Source organism: Mus musculus, chromosome 14 (assembly GCF_000001635.26).
Source record: "Mus musculus strain C57BL/6J chromosome 14, GRCm38.p6 C57BL/6J".
Lineage (NCBI taxonomy): Eukaryota > Metazoa > Chordata > Mammalia > Rodentia > Muridae > Mus > Mus musculus.
In genome coordinates, this window is record NC_000080.6 from 99,006,572 (window position 1) to 99,033,664 (window position 27,093).

The following is a 27,093-nucleotide window of genomic DNA, read 5'->3' on the forward strand; positions in this document are numbered from 1 at the left end:
AGTAGGCGTAGGAAAAACTAGTAACTTAATATTTATGGCAATAGAGAGTATGTTGGGATGATAGTTTGGGAATTGCAGTAACTACTGTACAACATTGTGGCCATAATTAGTATCAACAAACTATATAATTAGTATCAACAAACTATATAGCAAAGGGTCAGGTTAGAGGGGCTGGGGATGTGGCACAGTTGGTAGAGTGTTTCTCTGACACTCATGAAGCCCAGGCTTCAGTCATCCACACTGTACAAACTGAGCATAAAGCGTACTCTTGTCAGTCCAGTACCAATGATGCTGAGGAGGAGACAAGAGAATCAGAAGTTCATAGTCATCCTTCGTCACACAGTGAGTTTGCAACCAGTCTGAATCCCCTAGGTCTCTGTCTCATAAACACTTTTAGAGGTTAAATGGAGTAGTTATACTTTTTAATTTCTAAATTTTTAATTAAAAAAGAAAACATAAAATTAAAACACAAGTCATTATCCACAATCACCAAATCTAAAAATCTGCTATTTGTTTTATAGCTCATTTGATGACACAATATGATCTCAAAGATCTGAAGCCATCTGTTAGAAAAGTGTGATCTAAGTTGAAACCAGTCTTCTTTAGGTAGATTCAAAGAAATGAGATTGCTGTGTTCGTTTCAGTAAGAAACTTCCCTATTGTCTTTCAAAATGTTTGTATTACTTCATATTCATGTGTCCATTTTATATGCTTACGAAGGATTTTAAAAATCGGAATATATTTAACTCAAATATTTTGCATAATTCCTAAACATAATGCTAATGTGTTTAGTAAGCAGTTTGCATAACTCTAGGACAAATTGAGATAAATGAACTTCAGAAAGCAATGGATGACGAAAATGCATAAATCAATTCGGAAGAAACTTTTTAATCATTTTAGTTTCAATGAGAAAGTTACAATATTATTAGTAGTCATTATATGAGAGATAACAACACACAAAGACAAATATTTCATCTGAGAATTTAGGAATACTTAATATGTAATTTTACCAGTGTCTACTGGAACTTACTCTTCTTACTTTGTTTTTAATGAATATATTATTTTATCACTATCCTATTCTTTCACATAAGGACCACAAGCTCTAAGACACTATTCTTTCAAATAGTCTGTAATTTGAAAAATTATCTCTTGATAAAGAGTTTGTCAAGTTCAGTGCTTAGGAGTACAAACTTCTCAAGCTGGCTTTGCATGTGTTCTAACGGCAGGTCAGTATTTACCATATTCAAATTACTTGTACACATCGTTTGTGTCTTTCACAATATGTGTATTACTATATTAAACTATGCTACTCTATGGTTTTATAAAGATCACATGGCCTAACACCCAAACAACTTCTAGCTTAGTATCTTGCACATAGTACTCAATTATTGTAGGTCATTTTATTCTAATTCTACCATTAGAGAAAATGGCACCCTTTCTAACCTATGGGAAAGTTTCATGTAAGGAGACTTACCTTGATAGCACGCTACTTACAAATGATCATACATTGTCTCAAAAGGAACAGTATTTCCAGTAGTAAATAGGAAACCAGGGAAGCCCACAGATACCTTTTTACCCTTGATATAGTTGAGATAACACTGATTATTCTTCTAAGCCTTGTATTCTTTAAGTTTCTCTAAGATTTTAATAACAAAGGGAAGTATTAGAAGGATTGTGAGTTCTACCAGAAGAATCGGGCAACACCAAGGAGGGATGGAAAAAAAATCTATGTGGGAATCACAAGAGGACACATTGCTCCTGTGAAAGGAGTGTAGAGACCATTCCCACTGACGCTTGTGAGCATCCAATATCAGCTGCAAGGGAAGGGTCCACGTTGTAAGAGCTGTAGAGTATCTACTGTCTACTTTACTAGACTGTATCTGCAGTATAATTATCTAGATAGAAAACTATGGTCCATTGTGGATAAAAGATGGCTCTCCATGAGCAATGGTGGAAGCAGCTTGTTTTCTCTGGTGTCTACAAAAATCTCGAACTCTGGTTATAAACTGGGAGTAAATAAGAAAGAGGGCAAGTCTAACATGCTTCCATGTTTGACATTTAGTCTTCTTGGATTGTAGGGTCACCTGTGTGTCTTAGGCATTGCCTTCTCTATTTCTCCTTAGTCTTTTGAGGAAGGAGCATGACAGCCCAGAGGGACATAAAATGCAATGTGGACATGAACACGATTCCGAGTCTTCACTCTCACTGTTTTCCTCGACTGCTTCCTCTGCACTATCTATTCTTTAGTTCTTGGCAGTGTCATAGATGATGTGTTATGATCAGATGCACCCCCATTACCCTCTTGTAGCTCCCTTTCTTGCCACTGAACCACATTCTTCTTCCCAACTAGTGACTACACCATTAGAGAAAATGGCAACCCTTCCTCCAGGAACCCTTGGCAGCCATGAGCAACTCAAGAAGGATTGGGATCTCGTGCACTCTCCCCCTCCCGTGATGGGAAGTTGGATGGTCCAGTGTAGTGCAGGTATCTGTAGTGGCTATGTGTTCTTGGCTATGTTAGCAGTGACATATCTGAATGGCAGCATTTCAGAACACACTTCCCTACCCTTTGGTTCTTTAATTCTTTCTGTCGTCTCTCCTGCAACACTCCCTGGGCCTTCTAGGCTGGGTGTTATTAGTGGCACTGATATCCTTAAGGCTGAGCACTCAGTACTCGCTTGTTCTCAGCACCATGACCACATACGAGTCACTTGTAAACAGTAACCCTCTGCACGAAGGAGCTTCATGACCTCCCTGGCTGAGGGCCTCTCAGACACTCTCAGGTGTGTATGAACACATATACTTCGAAGGCAGATTGACAATATGTTCATTTAGGAAAGTATTGGTAGTATGTTTCCTCTTTGGGCCCGGTAATAGGCTTTTGACCAGGGTAGTTAGTACCAGTTACAAATTCCCTCCCATGGAGTAAGCCTCAAATTCAGTGACAAAGTGACTAGTTGTCACGCAAACAATCATGCTGTTGTACTAGTCTTAAAGCCTCTGCAAATATGGGCAATTTGATCTCCAAGTCGTATTGCGAAGGCATTGGCGCCAGAGAAATTTCCAGGTCCCTACGACCTAGAATATGCTACCTCCATTGTGGCTGTTCTGTGCTGATTTGGAATGACTTGCTGCCCTTCATGTATTTTCTAAACTCATCAAGAGCAAATAAAACATCCACTCCCCTTTGTGTCCACAGTGCAACACGCACTCAGTGAATACTGCTCATGTCAACAAAGGAAAGGCAGCCAGCTAAACAGCCATTCTCCATTCCATTCATCACTCTTCCTTATTTTGCTTTGACTTGCAACTGGGCTGTCACCTGATCCCTTGTTCTTTCCGAATAAAGAAACTAATATGGGGTCTACTGTGAAAACACTCAAAGAGGAAAAATGCCTTCAAACAGCCAGTTCGAGGCCCAGTCTGTAAAGAGAACCTTAAGTTTCTACTTACTTGGATAAATTGACAGAATCAAGAAATTAGACACACACTCACACACACACACACACACACACACACACACACACACACACACACACACACACATACACACACGCAATCTGTAGCTGGGAAAAGAACTAAAGTAATGTCAATATCTGTGTTCTATCTAAAAATCCTACAAGCAGAGAACCAAGTAGATGCTATAGACTGAATGTTTGTGCCTACCCCCCACCCCCCAATTTTATGTATTGAATCTCTAGCCCAATGTAATGGCACCGGGAGCTGGGGGACATGATTAAATCTTGAGAGTGAGCCCTCCTCTTAAACAGATGGAGTGTCCTTGAAAATGACCATGAACTTCCTCACTCCTGCTACATGAGGAAGCGCAGAGTAAGCCGGCTGTGTGCAGCCCAGCAAGGAACCTTGCCAGACCTCAATGGTGCTGCCAATCACCCTGGTCCCAAGCTTCCAGACTCTAGAACTGGGAGAAATAAATAACTACGAGAAATAAATGCCTGGGGGAAATAAATATCAGCAAGGCCCCAGCATTCTGTTAGAGCAGATCACATAGGAAATGAAAGCTGGAACTGCAGACATTCAATTCAAGCTCATGTTGACTGAGGAAGAGCTGTTCTTTACTGCCAATACTACACAGGTACAGGGATGAACTGAAACTAAGGAAGGAAAGAGCTTTTGAGCAGAGAGGAAGCTGTGAGCTCTGGGTTAAGTCCTCTCCTCGCCTGCTAAGCAAGCCATCTGTGAGACTCGTCTGTGGAAATGTGTGCGTGAAGTGGCAGAGAAGCTGTCCCCCTTGTTATCGTTGGTACTGTTGTTAAAAATAGCTTTAGGTCATCTAGCATATTTATGGAAGGAGCTGGCCTCAGATTAGAGATAAGCAAATACCACTATATTCCATTTATGGAAATCAGAGCTCAGCAGTTAAATGCCACTAAAGGAGACGATTTTCTAGCTCAGTAGAACTAAGGAATTCTGAGCTTTTAAACTCGCTTGTTATCAGATGGAAGGAAGTAATATTGGAGAATGGGGAGATTAAATGTCAAGACTAAGGTGGTATCTACACAGAGCAATCAAGTCTGCCTAAGTGGTGTGAGCCCAGACTATTGTGTAGCAGCCATGGTGGAGCTGAGTGGTGACCAGTGATGTCAAAGGAGTTGTGATCAGACTCAGTCTCCCAGAAATAAGAGGGTCTGCTCTATGGCAATATAGTAACTTGTTTTAATCTCAACTTGTCTTTAGTATTTTCTTTCTAAAAACACACAATTCTGTCAAAATGGACAGATCGCTGGAAAATTAAAATTTTAGTTAAAATATAGTATTACAGAGGCTATCAGTAACTGCTTACTTAAACATATTTATTATGATGCACATTTTTATTTTAATCACTGCCTTTTCCTATGATGTGCATTTTTTTCAAGTATGTAGTTTTATCATGTTTGCCAAATTGTCTAATAAACAGGATGTTGGTTTTGGCTGAATTTGTTCATTGTTTTATAGCACAACATGCATATAATTCACAACATGGAGTAACAGAAGGAGCAAATGTCTGACAGCTAATAATAATATGTGGGATCCTGATTATGAACTGACTGCTTAATACCGTAAACTATCCCTCCTATGCTATGCCCCACCCCTCTCTTGAGAAAGAGTCCGATCATATAACACAAGATTGCTTTAAACCATCTTCCCTCCTCTTCCTCCTGAGTACCTGCATTAAAGATAAGCACTACAGTGCCTGGGTTCTTCTTCCAGGCTGTATACGAGCTTGCAATTTGAATTAATCTTACTATCTCTGTGTTGATTACTAATTTCTTCTCTCCACCTCATCGTCTTTGTCCAGTTTTCTCTCTCCTTCATGCTCTCAATAGAAATTCGTAGTAAGAGCTGGGATTTTTTTCTCCAAGGCTCCATCTGTCCTTGAAGAACTGTGCCATTTTCTTTATAGATCACATTCATCAGCTTCCCCACCCCCCACCCCCGAGCCCTTACGGTAGCATCGTTTCTATGTTACACGAGAACATTGTTGATGACTGAAATTTAGCTGTGCATTCAAGTTCATATGGCCAAGGTTTAGATGTGCATTCAAGTTCATATGGCCAAGGTAGGTTGTTCAGGCTCTGCTTTCCCCACTTGAAGCAGGGTGACTGATCTGTGGTCCAAACCAGTGCATCCTGAGCAGGGAAGCAAGGCAGGGATGACTGGGGGGAGGGAGACCTCAGGGGTTGTGTGAGCCTAATGACAACAGAGACCATCAGACAGGCTTCATTGAGACAGCTAGTTTTATGGAGGGAACAAAGGCTATTTAAACCCTCGTGGCGGGAATGAGTAGGGGTTATCAGGATAAGTGCACATCATTGGCCAGTGTCAGTGTGCTGAGGATGCTCCATTTGCATATGCATAAGGAGGGAACCCAAGTGCTGCTGAAAGTGACCTCATAAAGGGAGAGGAAGTTTAACCTGGCTACCCACTATGGTCACATCCTGGGGGGGTGGAGGGGGAGGAGGTACAAGCAAAGGCAGGGTCATAGGGCTATGAGCCTGGGAGATGCAGGCCAAGAGCAGAGCTGGGAACAAACCTATTCTTGAAGATCTCAGGGCAAGATTTTCAGGGTTTGGACGTGCCTCAATCCCACTCCTGATCCAGGCCTGTTCCCCACAGCTCCGTGGCTCCCCTAGCCCCACAAAGGCATTGACATGACTGTTCAGCAAATACTCTCTTCCCTTCCCATTGTATATAAAATAGACTTCTCTGGCTTCTTCTTGATATTGAACTTGACCAAAGGATCTACTGGCTTCATAGAATGATAGCATCTATCATGAATCGTCGTCTTAAATATGCTCCATCAATTTGGCTTGTTTCTTACATTTTGGGGGTCTGTTACAAAAAGAACATATTTCAAGTTCGTACTAACTTGAGCCACAGGACTAAGCATGGATTCCAGTGATCACAGCAGGATCAAGACATAAGAATAAACATAAGTTAAACCTGTAGCTTTGATTCGGGAGCCTAGACAAGACAAGCTGCTACCAATGTGCAGATCTGTTAATTTAAAAAAACAAACAAACAAACCATCATTAACATTGTTCCCACTAAATTGGAGGGTTTGCTGTTACTAAGGACTGACTCTGTTTCTCTAAGCCCAAAGCTCATAGGCTGATACCTTAATCCTCAATGTGATGATGACAATGCCTTTGAGAGGCAGTTAGGCTTTGAGTGTGGGACCTTGATGAGTGGCATTAGAGCACTTACATGTCGAGATACAAGAGATTCTTGTCCATGCCCTCTTTCTGTATACAGCCAGAAAGTCTCTACTTGCTAATCAAGAAGGCCCCAAACAGGAACATAATTGGTCTGCACATAATTGGCCTGCACATTAGAACTATGTTTCCCAGCCCTCGGTACTATGAAAAATAAATTCCTATGCTTTAAACTGCAACAGAGTCACTGGTATCTTATTATACCAACCCAAGCTATCCAAACCATTTTAGTGCATCATTATTGTAAATATTATTGCAGAATATAGATAGACCAGGTTGGCCTCAAACTCAGAGATAAACCTGCCTCTGCCTGCCAAAATGGTATTAAAGGGATGTGCCACCATGCCCAGCTAGGAATGTTTAATTTTTTATGGCGCCTGGTATGGAAATGGTGGCAAATAGAAGGTCTGAAGGTGATAGTCTAACTGATTCCAAAGGCCAAGAAAAGGAGTGCCAAGAAAGTAGAGAGGGAAGCCTGGCCCTCAGACACATGTGGGGCAAGGAAATCATCCATTTGACTAGAGGCACTGGTCTCCTCTTTCTCTTCCTCTTCCCCCTCCTCTTCCTCCTTCTCCTCCTCTTCCTCCTCTGCCCCCTTTTCCTCCTCCCCTATCCCTCCTTCCTCTTGCACATCTTTTAATACCACTTTGGGAGGCAGAGGCAGGTTTATCTCTGAGTTTGAGGCCAACCTGGTCTACCTATATTCTGCAATAATATACCAGCAAGGAGAAGGAAGAGAACCAATACATGGGCTGGCCTAGGAAAGTATTCTCCATAACACACACACACACACACACACACACACACACACACACACACACACACACACACACACACACACACACACCAGAGTAGCTGTTTTAGCTCTGTTTGCCTCACCTTTCACTGGAAAGACTAGAAAACACCTCTGCATGCATTTCCAATGGTTGCAATGATCTAGAATCAGCTTGGGGGGTCTGTGAGTTAGTATTTAACATGCAAGTGGATGCTATTTGACGGCAACATCAATTTCTGATGGAACAGGGAGTCAAAATTCACAATACTGGATTTCACTAAAGAGCATTCTTGGCGCTTTTTATGGAAAAAGTTATTAACATCTGTCTTTTGGCAAAATTCCAAGGCAAGCAATTAACTCATACCTGCTCCTGCTCCTCCCATGATTTCAAATGTCATTCTTCTTGCTTTCTTCCTTGCAACAATATGAGGTTACTGTGAAAACCTAATTCAATTGCAGAAGTCAGTGAGCCATGGGCTCCCTCTTCTTAACACCAGAGCTTTGAGGGTTTAATTAACCAATCACTATAAAGCAAGGGCAAGAAGGAAAATACAGTGTGCATAACATTGGTATCAAGTGATTCCGTAATACTTAAAGTCCACAAGATCATTAAAGAAGGTAAACTAGAGTTGTCAATCTTAATGCACATAATGTTTTGGGACCTTGCTCAAAGCAACTCTTATTGCTAAGTCTCTAATTCTGGTTCATTTGATATCAGATCACATTAGAACAAGGATGAATGTGGCCAGATTCTTTTTTTGGCTGGAGATATTTAGTGTATTAAATTAGCCAGCTAGACTTACTAAAATATCTTACATCATGGCCTCCTTCAGGTTGAAAGTGTTTCTGTAATTCATTTTATTAGATGAGAGTCTTCAGAAAAACTGAGGTCGGGGTGGTGAGGGAGATACCAGAGTCTTCAGTGTGATGACCACCCCAAAGGGCAAATTCTTCACTTCACTGTTGTGGGGAAAGGCTTTGTTTCTTTTCAGGCTGATTAGATGAGGCCCACACAAATAAAGAATAATCTGCTTTATCTAGAGGTTTCTCATTCAAAAGAAAAATGCTATAAAATAATACCTAGACTTCTGTTTGATAAAGTATCTGGATGCTAATCCAGCCTAGTCAAGTGATATCTACACTTAAAGACATTTATTTATAAATAAGAGAATGTCAGGACAACAGTTTATTTGGGCAGCCAATGGCTCAGTCAAGTTGATGTAGAAAATCAACCACCATACCGGACAAAAGTAGTGTTTCTCTGTGATCAAGTGAAGGGGCTTTTGACAACTGAAAACAAATACCATGTTGATTTTAATCCAGGGAGATCCGTATGTACAAAAAGCAATCTATTAACAATCTAAAAGTAAGAATACCGTGTTACATTTCAATAAAAATCTCTGCACCATTCTAATGAGATTCAAAAAACTCTAATCATGACTTCCTAAAAGCATTGAATGTCTACAATTACGAGGTAATACATAAGTTATTTTATCTATGGCAGCCCATTCAATCACAAACTAAAGCTAAACAAACGAACATACACACAAATAATAACAAATGACTCTTAAAATTATATCTGTAGAATATTTAGTTGCAAAAGGAAAAATCCATATGTCTTAATCAGGTTTTCTATTCCTGCACAAACATCATGACCAAGAAGCAGTTGGGGAGGAAAGGGTTTATTTGGCTTATACTTCCATACTGCTGTTCATCACCAAAGGAAGTCAGGACTGGAACTCAAGCAGGTCAGGAAGCAGGAGCTGATGCAGAGGCCATGGAGGAATGTTCTTTACTGGCTTGCTTCCCCTGGCTTACTCAGCCTGCTGTCTTATAGAACCAAGACTACCAGCCAAGAGATAGTCCCACCCACAAAGGGCCTTTCCCCCTTGATCACTAATTGAGAAAATGCCTTACAATTGGATCTCATGGAGGCATTTCCTCAACTGAAGCTCCTTTCTCTGTGATAACTCCAGCTGTGTCAAGTTGACACAAAACTAGCCAGTACATCATATTTCTAAAATTATATATATGTGTGTGTGTGTGTGTGTGTGTGTGTGTGTGTGTGTGTGTGTGTGTATCATATCATATATTAAATTCAGTTACAGAGGAAAGTTGAGATACCACAAAATGACTACTAATCACATTGATTTTGGCCCACAGCATATCTCTTCTGGTTAGCGAAGCACTGGGTAAGGCAGGGCCCCAGAGTTCCAAAAGCCATGGAAACAGGAAATGAGAATAATGGGGAGTCTCATTATAATGAGAATAATGGGAGCCATTGGCTGTCCAAATAAACTGTTGTCCTGACATTCTCTTATTTATAAATAAATGTTTTTAAGTGTAGATATCACTTGACTAGGCTGGATTAGCATCCAGATATTTTATCAAACAGAAGTCTAGGTATTGCTTTATAGCATTTTTCTTTTGAATGAGAAACCTCTAGATAAAGCAGATAATGCAAAGACAGCTGGTCTAGCCATACATTATTTCTAGTCAATATGCATATTATTGACCATAGACAAATGTGAACCTGCCTTAGACATAGAAGTATGCAGAACAGGCAGGTTATGGCTGCATCAAGGCAATCCAAAAAGAGAAACAGAGAAGAAGCAAATCCATTGCTGTGGCTTCCCTAAGCACATACGCATCTGTGAATTCCTTTGCTTGAGTTAAGGATTTCTTGAGCTTGTGGTGCAGCTCCATTGGTTGAATGCTAGCCTAGCAGGCCCAAGGTTCTGGGCTTCATCCTCAAAACAAGAGAAACTCCCTAAAGAAATCCTTTTCAAAACAAAAATGGATTTCTTGGTAGAAGTTGGTGCCAGGGACAAGATATTTGTGATCCCTCAAAAAGCAATATGCTAAATTCTTACCCTGGCCAAGGTGATAGTTTTAAGAGGTGGGGTCTCCAGGGGTTCAGTAGGTGAGACAAGATGAGAGCCCAAGGGGAGCCATTCTGTCCTTTCCACCACACTATGAGGACACAGACAACAGAGCCCACTGGTAGCTAAAAATGTAGTCTCCATTTTTATCTCAAAATTCTGATTAAGTAGCCATGAATGGAACTTGGGAATCAGTAGTTTTGACAAATCCTTTACCGCCAAGGTCTTTAGAGCTAGACTTCAGTCAAGAGACTCCAGTGGTTTGATCTGTATTCCTACCTTTAGCTTCTTTCCGCATGAAGATAAGTTGGTTTGCTTTACATTTCAGCTCTAAACCTGCGGTTCTCACCAACTCTTAACCTTCCCTGTTCCTACTTAAATGTCATAAGTACATGGGTTCAGAAACTAACTCCCTTGCAAATCTGTTTCTATTCCAGTTTTTCTTGACTTGTTAATCCCCCTTATGACAATTTATACAGGCACAGAACCTCAGGAAATCTGTCATGGCCACGTTTTTATTAAGCCTAGATTCTCTCATCCTCGGCATTACAATCTCCTGGAAGCTTCCTCTTGACCTTGCCAGTAACCTAAGCCTATTCTAGTCTTTCTTATCTATCCCTCCCCACACATGGCTGTCCTATGAGCCTTCTTTAGAAGCAACTCTGATCCTAAAAAAAACATTGATGACTTTTTTCAGTCGACCCTAGAAGTCTTCTATCTTTCACAAATATGCATTGCACTAATGTCCTACAGGCAGGATAGCAACATTCTGTCAAACATACAAGGTAGGGCTTATGTGTCCACAAACCTAAAGCTTTTACATTGCTCAATTTGTCAATTGTTTATTTACTTTGACTTAAGTTTTTTATTTGCTCGCTTATGATTTTGTTCTTCCGGCTGAAGCCCAGAAAGAATGTGTAGTAGGGCATCAGAGCACACAACCATGTGGATCTATGCTCAGTATACCTCTAATGGCCTCAGCTTGATGACTGTGACAATTCCCTAGATAAGACTGTATAGCAATCAGAGCCTATGGGGTATTCTGTCTCATTGATATTATTAGTTTTAATTATGTGTATGGGAGGGCAAGTGTCCACAGGGGTGACAGATGTAAGCTGCCTGGTATGGTTGCTGGGAATCAGACCCAGGTCTTCAGGAAGAGCAGCATGTGCTCTTGACCACTGAGCATCCCTCCTGTTCCAAGAGCCATGGTTTTTTGTTTGTTTGTTTTGTTTTTGTTTATCGATAACCGTGTTTCTACATGTAGCTTTGGCTGTCCTGGAATTTGCTCTATAGACTAGGCTGGCCTTGAACTCATAGAGATTTGACCACCTCTGTTTCCCAAGCACTGGGATTAAAGACGTTTACTACCAACTCTTATACCTTTATATCTTATACTTCAGATATAAATTCCGTATGACAAGGCTGCCTTCTTGCAGATGTAATGAGTATTATAACTCATACTTACTATGAGCTATTATCAAAAACTGACTTGTTTCATCCTGGTCTTGGACCCCTTACACTGGTGTGAAAAGTAATTTGTCTAACGTTACCAAAATGGTCACCCAAGAAGGTCATACAACTAGGCATCCTGCTGGAGACAGGGTTAAAATTCAGGCGGCTTCATTCCAGAGAACTAACTCAAGGACACTACGTAATATTGTGTGTCTTGGGGGTTCTATTGCTGTGATGAAATGTGCAAACCAAAAGCAACTTGCTTCTCTAGAACCCAGGAGCACAGCCTAGAGACAGTCCCTCCCCTATCACTAATTAAGTAAAGGCCTTATGGGCTTGCCTGCAGCCATATATACGGAGACTCAGTTGACTACACTTTGTGTCAAGTTAACATAAAACTGGCCAGCACATTGGATTATCTTAGCTCGGGAAAGTGCCAGATACTAAAGAAGCACTTGTTGAATAATTTAGTGTACAGGCTAACTGTGATGGTATGCCTGCACCACACATCCATTCTTGGAATGCCACAGGAGAGTTTCAAAGGACACAAGAAATGGCTGGCTGGGTAAAGATAACAGACCACATAAAGAAAACCGATGTTAGAGTACTATTTAGCTCCTCGTATGCAGAAGTCCTTAAGTACCTGGCTGGCTAAAGAGGGAAACCTCCGATGATGAATGAGAGAGGCGCGCACGCACACACACAAAGCGGAATCCAAACCAGCGGGCAGTTTTCCCCGTCATTATAGCAGTATTTTGTAACAATTTCTTTGGCAACTGACAGCAGGCATTTAAATCAACTATTTCCTCCTCAAGAATTCCTCTCCAAAGAATAATAATGGCCTCTGCAACTCTGAAGGAAATGTAGTCCTGCTTCGGATACAATCTTATCTGGGAAATTGCCATGGTATTCGTCACAGCTGTCATCGAGCTGAGCCCATTAGAGGTGTGCTGAGCGTGAGATCCACAGGGTTGTGTGCTCTGACGTCACACTATCTTTTCTTCCTGGGCTTCAGCAGGAAGACCAAACTCATTCATACAGCTGGAGAAAGAGTATCAGAGCTGGATCAGCAGAGAAGAAGCATCCATCCATTCATGCCGCCTAAAGAAACCGTTCAGGTTGTAGAAAGCTTTTACAGAAAGTGCAGATGCCTAGGTCTCTAATGAAGGTTTAGGGAGCGAGCTGCAGGGAGCTGACAGTGCTAGAGGGTGGAGCTCAGGGGTAGTGTGCCTGCCTGCTGTGCAGGAAACAGCCCTGAGTTCCATTCCTTCTCTGAAAGAAAAATAGAAAAGGAGAGAGAAGATGGAGGGAGCTGGGCATAATAGTGCTGCTCCGGCAGAATGAAGAGTGATTTGCTATTGCTTCTACAGAAGTGTGGAGGGAGTTAACTCTCCATGACAAGAGGTCTCAAGAAAGCAAGCCCAGACATGGCAAGTGGCTAACCAGACCCCCACATCTCACAGGCAACAGGCCTTGGAACTCTTTCTAAAATGTGACTCTACAAGCGAATGTCCCAGTAAATCCAATGCAATGTTCCCTGAAGGCTTCACTTTTATTTTGTTTTCTTAACCCCAGTTTCCAATGCAGAGAAACAGATAGGAAACTAGTCTTCTGTCAATATACCAGAGAGGAGAATTTACTCAGAAATCTCATTGTCCTGGCAACTTATTGACTGTAGCATGTGAGCGGATCACTCCCTGAAAAGTGTTGACTCACCTTGGTTCCCAACAAGACAAGAGGGCTTTGCCATACATATATAGCACAAAGCTTTCTAAGCTAGGAACCCTAGGGCTGGATGTAAATTCTTTACTTCACACACAGAGCAAGCCACCGGAGGTCACTCCAGATGTGACTGCCTCCTTCCCTCTCAGACCAGAAGACCCTTCCCAAGCTCCTGAAGACTGAGAATTGCTAGCATGTTCTAGAGTTTGCTTGTTTTGCTGGTCATAAAGCATTGAGGGAGAGGTGCCCTGAAGCAGTATCGAGTGGTCAACCTCATACGCGTTCACAACAACAGCAACATCACCATCATCCTCATCAGCGTTTCTACCTTTTCCCATCCGCTCACCCCAATTTTCTGCTCCCTCATACACTCTCAGTTTACAAGAGGGAGCCACAGCCCCCACTCCCACTACTTTTGCCTGAATTGGAGCAAATAGCAAAAGATTCATGGACTGCATAAGTGATTGGCTGCACTCAATTTTATCACAACTCGTTCTCTTCCTTTCTGTTTTTCTCCTTTCCTTTCCTTTCCTTTCCTTTCCTTTCCTTTCCTTTCCTTTCCTTTCCTTTCCTTTCCTTTCCTTTCCTTTCCTTTCCTTTCCTTCCCTTCCCTTCCCTTCCCTTCCCTTCCCTTCCCTTCCCTTCCCTTCCCTTCCCTTCCCTTCCCTTCCCTTCCCTTCCCTTCCCTTCCCTTCCCTTCCCTTCCCTTCCCTTCCCTTCCCTTCCCTTCCCTTCCCTTCCCTTCCTTTCCCTTCCCTTTCTTCTGCTAGCAGTGCACCTTTTATCTTTTGAAAGTCAATTCTAAGATAGACAGTAAGACAACAGAAATAACAGTCTGGGTGCAGTGTGAAGCTCAGCTGGTTAAGGCCCTTGCTGCCAGCCTAGGAAGTAACTTAAGCTCGTTCTCCAGCACTTACATGAAGGTGGGAGGAGAGAAACAGTCCCACAGGATTCCTCTGTTCTTGGTTTCGTCACCTTGACACAAGCTAGAGTTGCCTGGGAAGAATTGCCTCCATCTGATTGGCCTGAGGAAAAGCCTATGGGGCATTTTCTTAACTGCTAGTTGACAGAGGAGGGCCCAGTCCACTGTGGGTGGTATCATCCCTAGCCAAGTGTGCCTTGAGGAGAGACTAGTAGAGTAGACTAATAGAATAGGTAACTGAGGAAGCCAGATAAACAAGCCAGAGAGTAGCATCCTCTATGGTCTGGGTTTCACATTCTGCCTCCACATTCTTGTCTTGGTGATTCCCTTGGTGATGAACTGTAACCTGTAAGCCAAAATAAACCCTTCCCTCCTACTTGAAATGGGCTTTGGTAATGATGTTTATCACAGTAACCAAAAACAAACTAGAACATCATGTGACCTCCATTTGTATACCATCACACACACACACACACACACACACACACACACACACACACACACAGAGCATTCGCGAACACTTACATAATAATAAATAAAAAATTTCAAATGAGATAAAGCAGGAGACTGCAGTAGTTTCTATTTTATAACCCGAAGGTATGGCATCAAGCTATGCTGATATTTCTCAGCTCTCTCTGATCCGACTCACTTTTTACCATTTTTCTCTTTGCAGGTCTGTACAATAAAATTGTGTCTTTGGCTGTATGTATAACCACAGTGAGGGTAAAACTTCTATGTAACTCAAGGGTTTAGTTAAGTGTTCTTATTATAAGTTTTTTAAAAATAGTGATAAGTTAGAGTAATTCAAAAATGCAGGATTTAAAAGTTAGTATTGTTAATACATTAGAGAAAAGCAGCCTGCCCCAACTGATCTCAGGTAGCATTTGCCCAGCACACATCATTCTTATTCCACTTTTAAAAGAAAAAGGTTATAACTAGTTTTATCACTGCTTTTTTTAAAATCATGATATTATTGTCTATATTGTTATTAATTATTGATGACTGTATTATTAATGCAGTTGCCTGTATGCTTATATATTACAATTGAGTTTAGCTCAATTATGTACCCAATTCTACACATGTGTAATATAAAAACATCTCAAAATGCATTGAAAAGCCCATTTAATTAAGACCTTTTATTAAAAGGTCTACATTAATAGAGAAGATGACACTTTGTCTAAAGCCAATGCCGCTCCTCTTATACCTCAGTTGAGATGTATGGATACACAGATGCTTAAATAAACACAGAGTAATTTAAAATTTTTCTTTTTAATTTGAAGCTTAATGTGATTAAGTTGGTTATAGAATAATCAGTTGTCTTATAATCATATTCTACTGTTCAAACTGAAATAAAATACACCTTCCTTTATTAAAAAAAATGTCTTCAGAGTTGATTAGAGGGCAAAGTGGTCTCTATTACAAGAGCTTTTTCTGCCATCTAGTGGAAAAGTGAAATCTAAGAGGATGCCTAATTTACATTTTAAAATTGTATTGTGTGTGGAAAAGGCACGTTTGAAATGGCGAGAAAGCAAAACAGTGTGCTGTCTCCCGGACTTGTTCTGTGACTAGACAGCATGTGGGCAAACCAACCCTTCCCAGAACAGCAAGACTTAGAGAAAAATGTGCAGGTTGCTTCGGGCTGCCTCTAAAACTCCTCCGGAGCTCCTGCCCGCCCCTTAAGGTATTAGCATCCATCGTTTGACGCAACTGCTTGTCATTCACTGTCAAACTGATCAGGGTCCCAGGTCTCTTCTAGTCCTTTAGATCCCCTTACCCTGTAAACAGCGGCTTGTACGTTTCTGAGGGAGGCGATTTGAGGGCTTCTATCTCAAACTGTGGCTTCTCAACTTTAAAATGGAAGCACAGACAGGCTGTGTGGTGCTGGGCATTTCTTAGGAAGTGTAGGCAGGAAGAGTGCTATTCCAGGTCTGCCTAGGTTACAGAGTAAATACAAAACAACCTGGATGACTTAGTGAGACCCTGTACCCAAATAAAACACAAAGTCGGTGCTGGAGATTGCTCAGTGAAAGGATGTGTCTACCATCTAAGAAGCTCTAATGTGAACCCATAGTCCCGCAAGGGGTGGAGGAGTGAGGGGAGGAGAGAGGAGACAAAAGGAAGGGGAGATGAAGAGAAAAGAAAATTCCTCTAACTCCACTAAAGCATATATTTACTATTACAACACAAGTACACAGCTATTTGTGCATTTGTGGGTGTAAGCGTCAGAATTCCTTGTTCTAAAGAAATGCCAGGGCTGGAGAAGCAGGCTCAGAGGGAAAAGGTGCTTGTGGCCTTCCACACTCGTGCTAAGGGTGTGTGCGTGCACCGACACACACAGACATACAATAAATCAATTAATAAATCAAGTAAAAAGAAATAAGCTCCTCCCAGAAGCCATAGACGATCATAAAGATGACACTGTCAAGAGAGGGTTCCCTCCCTTCAAGTTGTCCATCATGAGGAGTCTGAAGAAACCCCAAAAGTCACCTAGGCTCTTCCTATTGCTCTTGGGTGTTTTCTAGAATATGATGATAAGACCTTATTGCTAAAGATACCAATCACTTTCTCAAAAGACTTGCAGAAATGATGTTTGGTATTCCTGTCTAACAGTTAGCTCTCATAGAGTCAATATGCTAAGAAGGCCACCAAAGGAGAAAAGTTGTCAGCAGTCCTACCCAGCTATAAATCCTGCAGACTACAATAATAACCAACCTAGGAAGATGGTGGTGCCATAGTGGCCCTATCATAGGGGTAAGTAGCTGCTATCTGGTTGGACTTGTAGTGTCTTATCAATAAGACTTGGTACTATAAACCTAGCCAAGAACTTGTGTCTAGAGAGGAACCAGACCCTACAGAAGAAACTATCTCCTATAGTATCCAACTGCCTTTTAAATATTTATTGTTGGGGCTAGAGAGATGGCTCATTGGTTAAGAGCATTCCGTGCGCTTCCAAAGGACCCATGGATTCCAGCACATGACCGGCAGCTTATAACTACAACTCGAAGGGATCTGATGCCTTCTTCTCTGTTGTCACCCCTGCACACATGACACACACTCACACACACGTGGTCACACAAAAATAAAACTTTTTAAAAAATAGATGCTTTCCCCTTATACTTATAAATAGGTACAGCAACTACTCATCAAAGAAGTTTCATTTTGTGGCAGACAGGGACTATTGTAGAGATCTATGGCTAGCCAAAGCACAGGGAATTAGTGACACTAAATGGCCTAGTTTCAAATGGCATTACGTCTATTAAGACAACTTCTGCCCACAAGGCTCACACTATGGAAGAGGGAATAGAACAATTCTAAGAGGGTCAGGAGGATGCCTGCAAAATAGTGTCTTCTGGACATGCAGGGACAACAACACGGTTGCCTGCACAAGACCTGCACAAGACAATACTAGCCAACCTTCCAACACAAAAGGGGGAAGGGCACACAGGCCTTACCCCAAGATGAAAGTAGTTGATGACAACAGAAAGAGAGACAGTGTTCCTAAGGCGTGAGCTTTCTGGGTGCTTGCCTGGGTCCTAGCAGTCAGCAGCATAAAATAATGTAAGTTATACCATGTAAGTTAAATAGGAAAAAAAAAAAGAACAGAATAAAATGAAAAATACAGTAGTGGCCACTTATCTAAATTTATTACTTTTTAAAAATTTATTATTATTATTTTACTTATTCATTTTACATCCTGCTCACTGTCCCCTTTCCACCAGTCACCCCCTCTCACAACCCTTCCCCCATCCCCTCTCCCCTTCTCCTCTGAGCAGGCGGGTTCCCCTGGGTATGCCCCCCCCCCCACAAACCCTGGCACAAGTCTTTGCTAGGCTAGGCCCATCCTCTCCCACTGAGGCCAGGCAAAGCAGCCCAGCTAGAAGAACATATCCCACATACAGGCAATAGTTTGGGGGATATCCACCACTCCAGTTGTTCGGGACCCACATGAAGGTCAAGCTGCACATCTACTACAGCCCATGTATGCTCTTTGGTTGGTGTTTATTGTGACTTTTCCCACTTCTCTAACTCTTTCAGTGACTTCTCTACCACTTCCCTGTCTCTAATTCATGTTCTTTTAAAAAAAATAATTGTTATATACTACATATATATCACATTGTGATTTATTATGTATCATATTGTGATATGTCACACATATATCATTTCATATGATATATGTATACCTATGATATATATTGAGACAATATATTACTATGTATGCCTGGATGGCTTGGAACTTGCTATGTAGACCAGGCTGGCTTGGAATTCACAGAGATCCACCTGCAATTGCTTCCCACGTGCTGGGGTTAAAGGCGTGTGTAACATACCTGAAAAAAAAATATGTGTACACACACACACAGATATATATATATATATATAAACATATTCTCCTACTCAGTCCAACTAATGTTGTCTGGGGTTATAACAAATTAATCTTGCCTTAAATTATAACAAGATTAAAGATTAAAGTTTTCACTAGAGATGGCTTTGCTATGCAAAGCTGTGAGCTCTTCTCCCCCGAGGGTATTTTATACTCTCCGGAGCTGTTTGCTGTTATTAGCCTTCTCTTTTCTCTCCAGAACAGAAGGTTCAGGGTCTGTCACCCACATCAAGCCAGCCACAGAGCTCTGCTGATTTTTCTCTAGCCTCATCTCATGTCTGCGTTCTCTTTGTTCATTTCCATTTCTTTTCTTCCTGTTTATCTTTCCCCCCTGGAACTCTCCCTGACACTATCTTTCCCCTTTTGTCTGTCCTTTCCAGAGCTGCCAAGACCTGAGATTTTTTCCCCCTCCTAGAAACCCCAATCCCATCCTCCCTCCCCCTGCTTCTATGAAGATGTTCCTCCACCCACCCACCCAACCACCCACCCAACCACCCACCCACTCTCGCCTCCCCACCCTCAATTCCCCTACACTGGAACATCTATGGAGCCTTCACAGGACCAAGGACCTTTCCTCTCATTGATGCCTAACAAGACCATCCTTTGCTACATATGCAGCTGGAGCCATGTGTACTCCTTGGTTGGTGACTTAGTCCCTGGGAGCTTTGCGGGGGGTGGGGAGGTTCTATTGGGGACCCCGTGCTCAGTCCAATGGTTGGCTGCGAACATCTGCCTCTGTATTTGTAAGGCTCTGGCAGGGCCTCTCAGGAGACAGCTTTATCAGGCTTCTTTCAGCAAGCACTTTTTCGTATTCACAATAGTGTCTGGGTTTGGTAACTGTTTATGGGGTGGATCTGCATGTGGGGCAGTCTCTGGATGGCCTTTCCTTCAGTCTCTGCTCCACACTGTCTCCATATTTGCTCCCGTGAGTATTTTGTTCCCCTTTCTAAGGACTGAAGCATCCACACTTTGGTCTTCCTTCTTCTTGAGTTTCATGTGGTCTGTGAATTGTATCTTGGGTATTCTGAGCTTTTGCAGCCCTGAGATTTCTGCACTTGTTACAAATAATGTAAGAGCTCAGAACGCCCCAGCTAGGGAAAGCCCACTTCTCCAATGAAGGCTGTGCTGGAGAGTGTCATGTCAATGTGACACAAGCTGGAGTCATCTGGGAGGAAGGACCCTCAATTAAGAAAATGCCTCTAAGATCAGGCTGCAGGCGAGTCAGTGACATCAGTGATTGATGGAAGGGCTGGGCCCATTGTGGGTCACGCCATCCCTGGGTTCTCTATGAAAACAGGCCGAGTGAGCCGTGAGGAATAAGACAGTAAGCAGCATGGCTCCATGGCCTCTGTATCACCTCCTGCCTCACTGTTCCTGCCCTTTTGTCTTATAGTCCTGACTTCCTTTCATGGTGAACAGTGGTGTGGAGGTGTAACCCAAACTTTACTCCCAACTTGCTTTTTGGTCATGCTTCATCACTGCAGTAGAAACCCTCAGACGAGATGGTACCAGAAGTGGGGTATTGATGTGACAAACCCGACCATGTTTCTTTTAAGAGAATTATGGAAGAACTTTGGCCCTTGGGACTAGAATAGCCATCGGGGATTAAGAGAGTAGTGAGTTTTCCATAGAAGCTCGGAAGGTAATAGTGTGGAGGGCAATGAAGACGATGGAGCCGGGTTTGTGGTGCTTTAGAGGGAAGAGTAAAGACCACTTGTTTTTTTTTTTTCCATTTGGTATTTTTGAATTACGATTCTGTTGTTCTGGTTAGCTGTGGCAGAAGAATTAGCCATGATTAACACAAGACCGGCACCATTTGGTTTACTGGGAGAACTGATGCTCGTTAGCTGGAGCTGACACATTAGTGGTGATTAAGAAGAGGCCAGCATCATGTGGGGTGAAATCTGGGAAATGTTTCTTGAGAGTCAGCACATAGAAACTGTGTTCCAGAGGTGGCCAAGGTTGTACCTTGTCCTGGCAGCAGGACTTGGTAGGGTGAAAGTCACCCAGGTGGTTCTGAAGGCAGGAAAGGACTATGGTCAGCAGCTAAGCTTGGCCTTTCAAGAGGCCAGGTGAAGGTACAGCTTCAGCATTGAAGACCCAGAACTGAAGGAAACTTGAGGCTTGGCATCATGAAGAGAACCTGGAAGAAGCTTTTGGTGAAAGTGCAGCCCAGTTGAGGCAGAAGACACCAGTACCATGAGATTTCAGTACCATGAGATGACCACTAAGAAAGGCTGTAGTGGTGGAGTCTGCCAGAACGTAGAAGACAAACTGTGCTGCAGAAAACAGAGCTGGAGAAGTGACCCAAGCCCTTTGAAAGAGCCCAGAAGATCATGAGTGTCTTCCAGAAACTGAACACTGCATTATTTACACTTTTGGTTTTGCTTTAATATGATTATGACTGTGTCCTGGTTCTTCCCTCTTGAAATAAATTAGCTTAATTTTGATTTTTATGGGAGCCCACAGTTGAGAGATTTCGAACGTTTAAAAGAGATAATGTTTTGTTTTTAAGACACTGACTATTTAAGACACTGGGACTGAACTTTTAATGTGTTTAAATTTGTGAAGACTGTGGGACTTTTAAAGTTATTTGTATTTTTTAATGTGAGATCTTGGGGGGGGGATTAATGAGAAGCAAAAGGCTGGGGTTTAATGGTGATGTGTTTGTGTGCCAAGTTCACGAGGGACCAATCATGCTCGACGGTTTGATGTGAACTTGGTACAAGCTAGAATCATCCGAGAGAAGGGAACCTTGATTAAGGAAAGGCTTTCATAAGACTGGGCTGCAGGCAAGCCTGTAGGACATTTTTTAAACTAGTGATTGATTGGCCCTGCCCATTGTGGATGGTGCAAACCTTGGGCTGGTGGTCCTGGGTTCCCTAAGGAAGCAGGCTGAGCAAGTCATGGGGAGCAGGTCAGTAAGCAGCACTCCTCCACGACCTCTGTACTATCTCCTGCCTCCAGGTTCCTTCCCTGTTTGTATTTCAGTCCTGATTTCCTTCCATGATAAACAGTGCTGTGGAAGTGTAAGCTAAATAGACGTTAGCTTTCTTCTCCAACTTGCTTTTCGCTTATGGTGTTTCATTGCAGCAACAGAAACCCTAAAACAGAAGCTGATAGAAAACGTATCCACCTCTGTCATGAAGGAGACATTATCCTTAATGACCAGCTCAGAAAACACTTGCCCAGCGCAGTGGTGGGAGGCTGTTTGCTGCACACACATTAAAATGACTTCTCCAAAACAAATTCCACCAGTTGTGTTCCTCAGAAGAGGGCCAGCGATCATAAGCTGACTGATATTTTTTTTAAACAAGATATTTCAAAACCAGAACTTGTGCATGAGTTATTCTATGACGTTTCTGTTAGTTTATCTGTAAAGTTGTATTATTACTATTTCAGAGGATATAAAAACCATACTGTTAAAACTATTAAAGAGTGGATGTTGGCGTTTACCGTGGTGCCTAATGTGTAGTGAGTGCCAAAGTGTTGCTTATTTCCTTTCCTCCTGAACATATGGACTGTGACCTATGGACTGTCCTGATATAGAAAGAAGATGGAAGAGAAGTGTTCAATCCATGTACACACACACTCTGGACATATATCACGTGGAAGTCACTCAACACCAGTCTTGCCCTCTTGAAGCTTATAACTACTTAATGGAAATGCAGAGGACAAAATCATCTTGTATCCACCATATAAACCTTTAAAATTTTTCAAGTCCATGTGATTAGAAAACTAAAGAGTTACATCAACATAAAGAAGCAAAAACCTAAAATAAACACAGCAACATCAGCTAACAGTGTGTTTGTCCAGATCACATTGAAAACATTATCAATAACAGCAGCAGGAACATTTCATGGGGCCATTATTGCCTCATTTAGTATTGCTAACCACACATTGGATATTATTAAATATTAATACATATTATGCATATGATATGTGCTACAACTTTAAGGATTGAAAACAAAAATTTCTTTGAGGGTAAGTCACCTTTAAGGGACAACGATTGATTTTTCAGAAGTCAGTGTTCCCACTGATCTAAATATAATTGGAACAGTCTCAAGTACCCTAGGCTGATCTTGAACTATATATATAGCCAGAGATAACCCTAAACTTCTGGTCCTTCTGCCTCTACCTTCCAAATATTGGGATTACAGATGTACTCCACCATGCCCAGCTCAATTTTTTTCTTTAGTGGATGAAAGCTATATACAATCGCCTTTGCTTTATTATAGCTTACATATATGCTTTGGTCTTACAGAAATAAATGTGTAATTTTTCTGAGTGACAATAGTTATAAAAATCATCCCTGTTCTGGTGGTGGGACCTGATAATTTAACCACTCTAGCAAATGAGATGCATTAGAATAATATAAGAGAAGACCACTCCAGCTGATTTCTTGGAAGCATTATGGTAATAGCACTTTGTTCCCCCCTGCCTTATTTCCTGTACAGGGTATCTGTCTAGAATCTACTTAACTGGCTACCCTGTAAGAAATGAGTAGCACAAGAGCTGCACGAAGTGGGCTAAACAGAAAGTGACAAGGTTGCAAATGAAGTGGGAAGGTAAGAATAGCTACTTAGATTGTATGAAGATAAGAACAGTGCGCTATCTCGTTTGTATTATTCACAGATCATGAGCCAGGCTGACCAGCCGAGAAGATCCAGCTGGGCTGAGTTCAGTGGAATTGGATGCCCTCTCCCTAGTGAGAAGTGTCTGATGGGAAATATCCAAGTATGGACTGTTGGCTGTGAGCTGCAGATGTAGAACAGGGAAGCTATGAGTGAGTGGGCGAGGCAGGACTTGAGAAATCTCAGATGAGACAGCACCATCTGCCACATACTCTCCCACCTTGGGCTACCCAGGTATCCGTGTTAACTGCTAAAAATTCCACACATATTCTCAAAGCTTACCACACTGAACAAAGTGACAGGTGATGAATGATATCATCACATGTACTCAAGTCATGCTAATGGTTGTTGCCTTGCCGGGCTAGGTCCATAGCAGCTTTTCCTAAGGGGCGGTCCAGAGGGCCTAGTGCAAGAAGTTCAGTGCAAAACAGTCCTGAGCCATCTGGGGGACATTAAAGCACTTTTGTGTGTGAGCCAAAGTCTCTCCCTCCCTTCCTACCTCTTCTTGCTTTCTTAACTTTGTCTTGATTGGCAAAACTCTTCCCATTTCTATTAGGTAAGGCAGATGAAAGAAGAGATGTTTACCCAAGTGCTTAAATGCAGCTTTATAGAGCGCTCTCCCTGGCCACCCTTCCTCTCACGCAACATCCTATCACTAGACTTCCAAGGAAGCTTTCATTTAGCAGCTGTTGGCTCCTCTTTTACATGATGGCTCTCCGTGTTCAACAAGAACAAAGATCACTGATATTCCCGCTGGGTCCATCAGAGGCAACCGAGAACAATGGGCTCTTTTTATGTGGAAAAGAGACTTAAAATTTATTCATAATCTTTATTTTTTTTCTCTCAACACATTCTCATCCCCACGGGCCCCTTCCTCTAATTAGTTATGCGAGCCTCAACAGTAAAATTTAGCTACATATTAATCTTCCGTTTTTATTAGTATGGTGTCTTGGTCTTCACTGTACAAACACAGCATATGCTTATATTTAAATACGTTTTGTGTCTTTGTAAAAAAGATCCTATAAAACTGAAGCTCCAGGAAACAGGTCTGACTGCATGGGGGAAAATGTGCACAGCCTATGCCACTAAGTCACTAGGCCACTCCTGAAACTGAGTTGCTACACTAGTTCCATCCACACGCAACCTAGACTTGCCCATTTACTTCCTATAATGTGTGAGGTGGCATGCTATGGGTTTAACAGATTTATCATCTCAAATTAATTGTTGTAACACTGTGGGCTGTATGGTACCTGCATCCTACAGTCTTGGAAAAAAATACCTATAATTCAATTTTTGGGACCCTAAAACCAGACCGACATAAATGAGACTATCCTTGAGACTTACAAAAATATAGATGGGGCACCAAAGATGGCAGCAAGGGAATGTGGCACTTCTAACGTAAAACAACTTCATAATGAAGTTAACTTGTGTGCAATCCTCTTTTCATCCTTCTGAGGCACTGAGGTACAACCTGGTTCTGCACTGCTCATGTTTTTGTGTATGTGTGAGCACATGTATCCGGGTAGCCTTGCCTGTACACACGGATTTGGAACCAGATGACATCAGATCTTATGAGCCGTGGTCTCCCCCTGGGGAGGGGAGGGCTGGCTGGGCTGGCAGGAGGCTCCCAGTCCCAGCTCACCTCTGTCCCTTACAATGGGGTTATAGGAGTAGTCACCAGCCTGGCTTTTTCATGAGTGCTAAGGGCTCTGAACTCTGTCCTTTCAAAATGTCCTATGGGCTCTTCAGGAGCAAGTCAGTTACCACTACTGCCCTGCCCTTGCTTTTCCTGGAGATAAATCAGATATTTTGATTAACAAATGCAGATTAGAACCAAAGAAATCTGAAATTATATCCTATTGCAGTCAGGTAGCTGTTTCTTGCTGAATGGCATGACAATGAAGTGGACTCCATCTTAGAACAGTGCGATTGGGTGTTTCGATTAAGTCAGATGTTTTCATATATTTATATTGCTTGGACGTCCCAATGAACCATGTTCAGCAAATTCAAGTGTAAGTCATAACTGTGGCACTAAAAAAAGGCCATTTGCTGGTAGGAGAGTAGAAAAGCACACCTGTAAAATATTTAACAGGTCAAAGTTTTCAAGTGTTACTTCCTGATAGGATAATTATCAGAAAAAAAACCTCCATAAAGGCTTCTGATATAAACCTTCAAAGTACATCTGATGTACTGTTTTCAGTGGTTTCACACAATGATATGAACTGCATTCAACACCTGCATTTCCACTTCTCCACTCACAAGTTAACTCAATGCTCCATTCTCATGGACACTGTCATTTAACACAGAGGCTGCCATTTGAGGCTGTGAGCTGCCCCTTTTTTAATCGATGCTTTAAATCTTCTAGTAATATATATATTCAACAGTGCATTTTAGTTTTGTTTTGTCGGTCTTAAGGTCAAGTCATCACTTAATGTTTTTGAGGTCAAGCAGTACAGGTATAAAACCTGGGGCCTGACGGAGGAAATACCAGATGCCTCTTTTCTTTTGAAATTTTGAGGTACAGCCTTGCTCCATTGCTGAGCGAGACTGAAACCTGCCTTCCTCCTGCTTCAGTCTCCTAAGTGGCAGGATACAGGCTTGCACCCCCAGATGCAGCTTTATTTTGTCAACCTAACCAGAAGGCAGAAGTGGGGATGTTCTGAGATGCTGTGGAAACATATCAGGAGACCATCCCAGCAGGTTCACTAGAGGTGCCTTTGAGGTCAGCACCCATGTGGGTGATCTCCTCCCACACCTTACATACACTCAGGCACCTGACCCCGGGCAGCTTTCACTTTCCCATCACTCCTCAGCCACGGGAGGGCTGGTTATTAAGGGAGAGCACCGAGGTCTATGGGCTCTCCAGCCAGCTTCTCTGGGATCCCATCTTGACTCTTCCGTCTATATTTTAGCTACCTGTTCAGCCACACCTTGCCTCATGGAAGTTGTTACTCATCACAAGCTGAAGGTGCTACCTCTTGCAGCTACTGGAAGGCTAACTAAACAACCAGATGTGCTGTAACACCAAGGCTTGTGCTCTGAAGGTAGCAAGTTCTCTGTACATTAAAAAACTTTAAGCATATGGTGGCTGCAGTTTTAGTTATCCAGCTTATCTATTCAGCCTAACGTGTATTTACTGAGTACTTACTGTGTGTTATATACTTCTCAAAATACAACATCTTTGAACAAAATAAAGCAAAATCTACACTACCTACACTTGTATTGTTTTTTCAGAGGCAGATGGGAATTAACAATCACTAAACTATACTTGCAAACAGCTATAAACACGCTACAATGAAAAAGAGACACAGTTGAGGGCCTTCAGAGGGTCAGCAAGAATAAAGCTTAACACATATGCTAGATCTTTCCATGAAAACAGTTTAAGGCAATTTGATTTCCATTTGGTACCCTGCATTCAGAATCCCAGTTGTGTTAGTGACTCCCCCACGGCTCCCCACTAAACTCCATCTCCTTTTCTAATGTTTCTGGGATCTATCATCTTAGGTTGAGCACTTAGGCCTATGTTGCTGTCATAACATCCTCTCTAGTCTGCCCTTCCATGTTGTATATGCAGAGTGCTCAAAAGCAAGACTCTAAAGAGACACTTTC

General features: G+C 42.1%; 1 annotated feature.

The window, feature by feature from the left end:
• Positions 2,028 to 6,070: an enhancer, noted in NCBI's record as "VISTA enhancer mm829". NCBI's record gives its function as "enhancer in: heart[9/11]" and the evidence as "EXISTENCE:transgenic organism evidence [ECO:0001131][PMID:17130149]".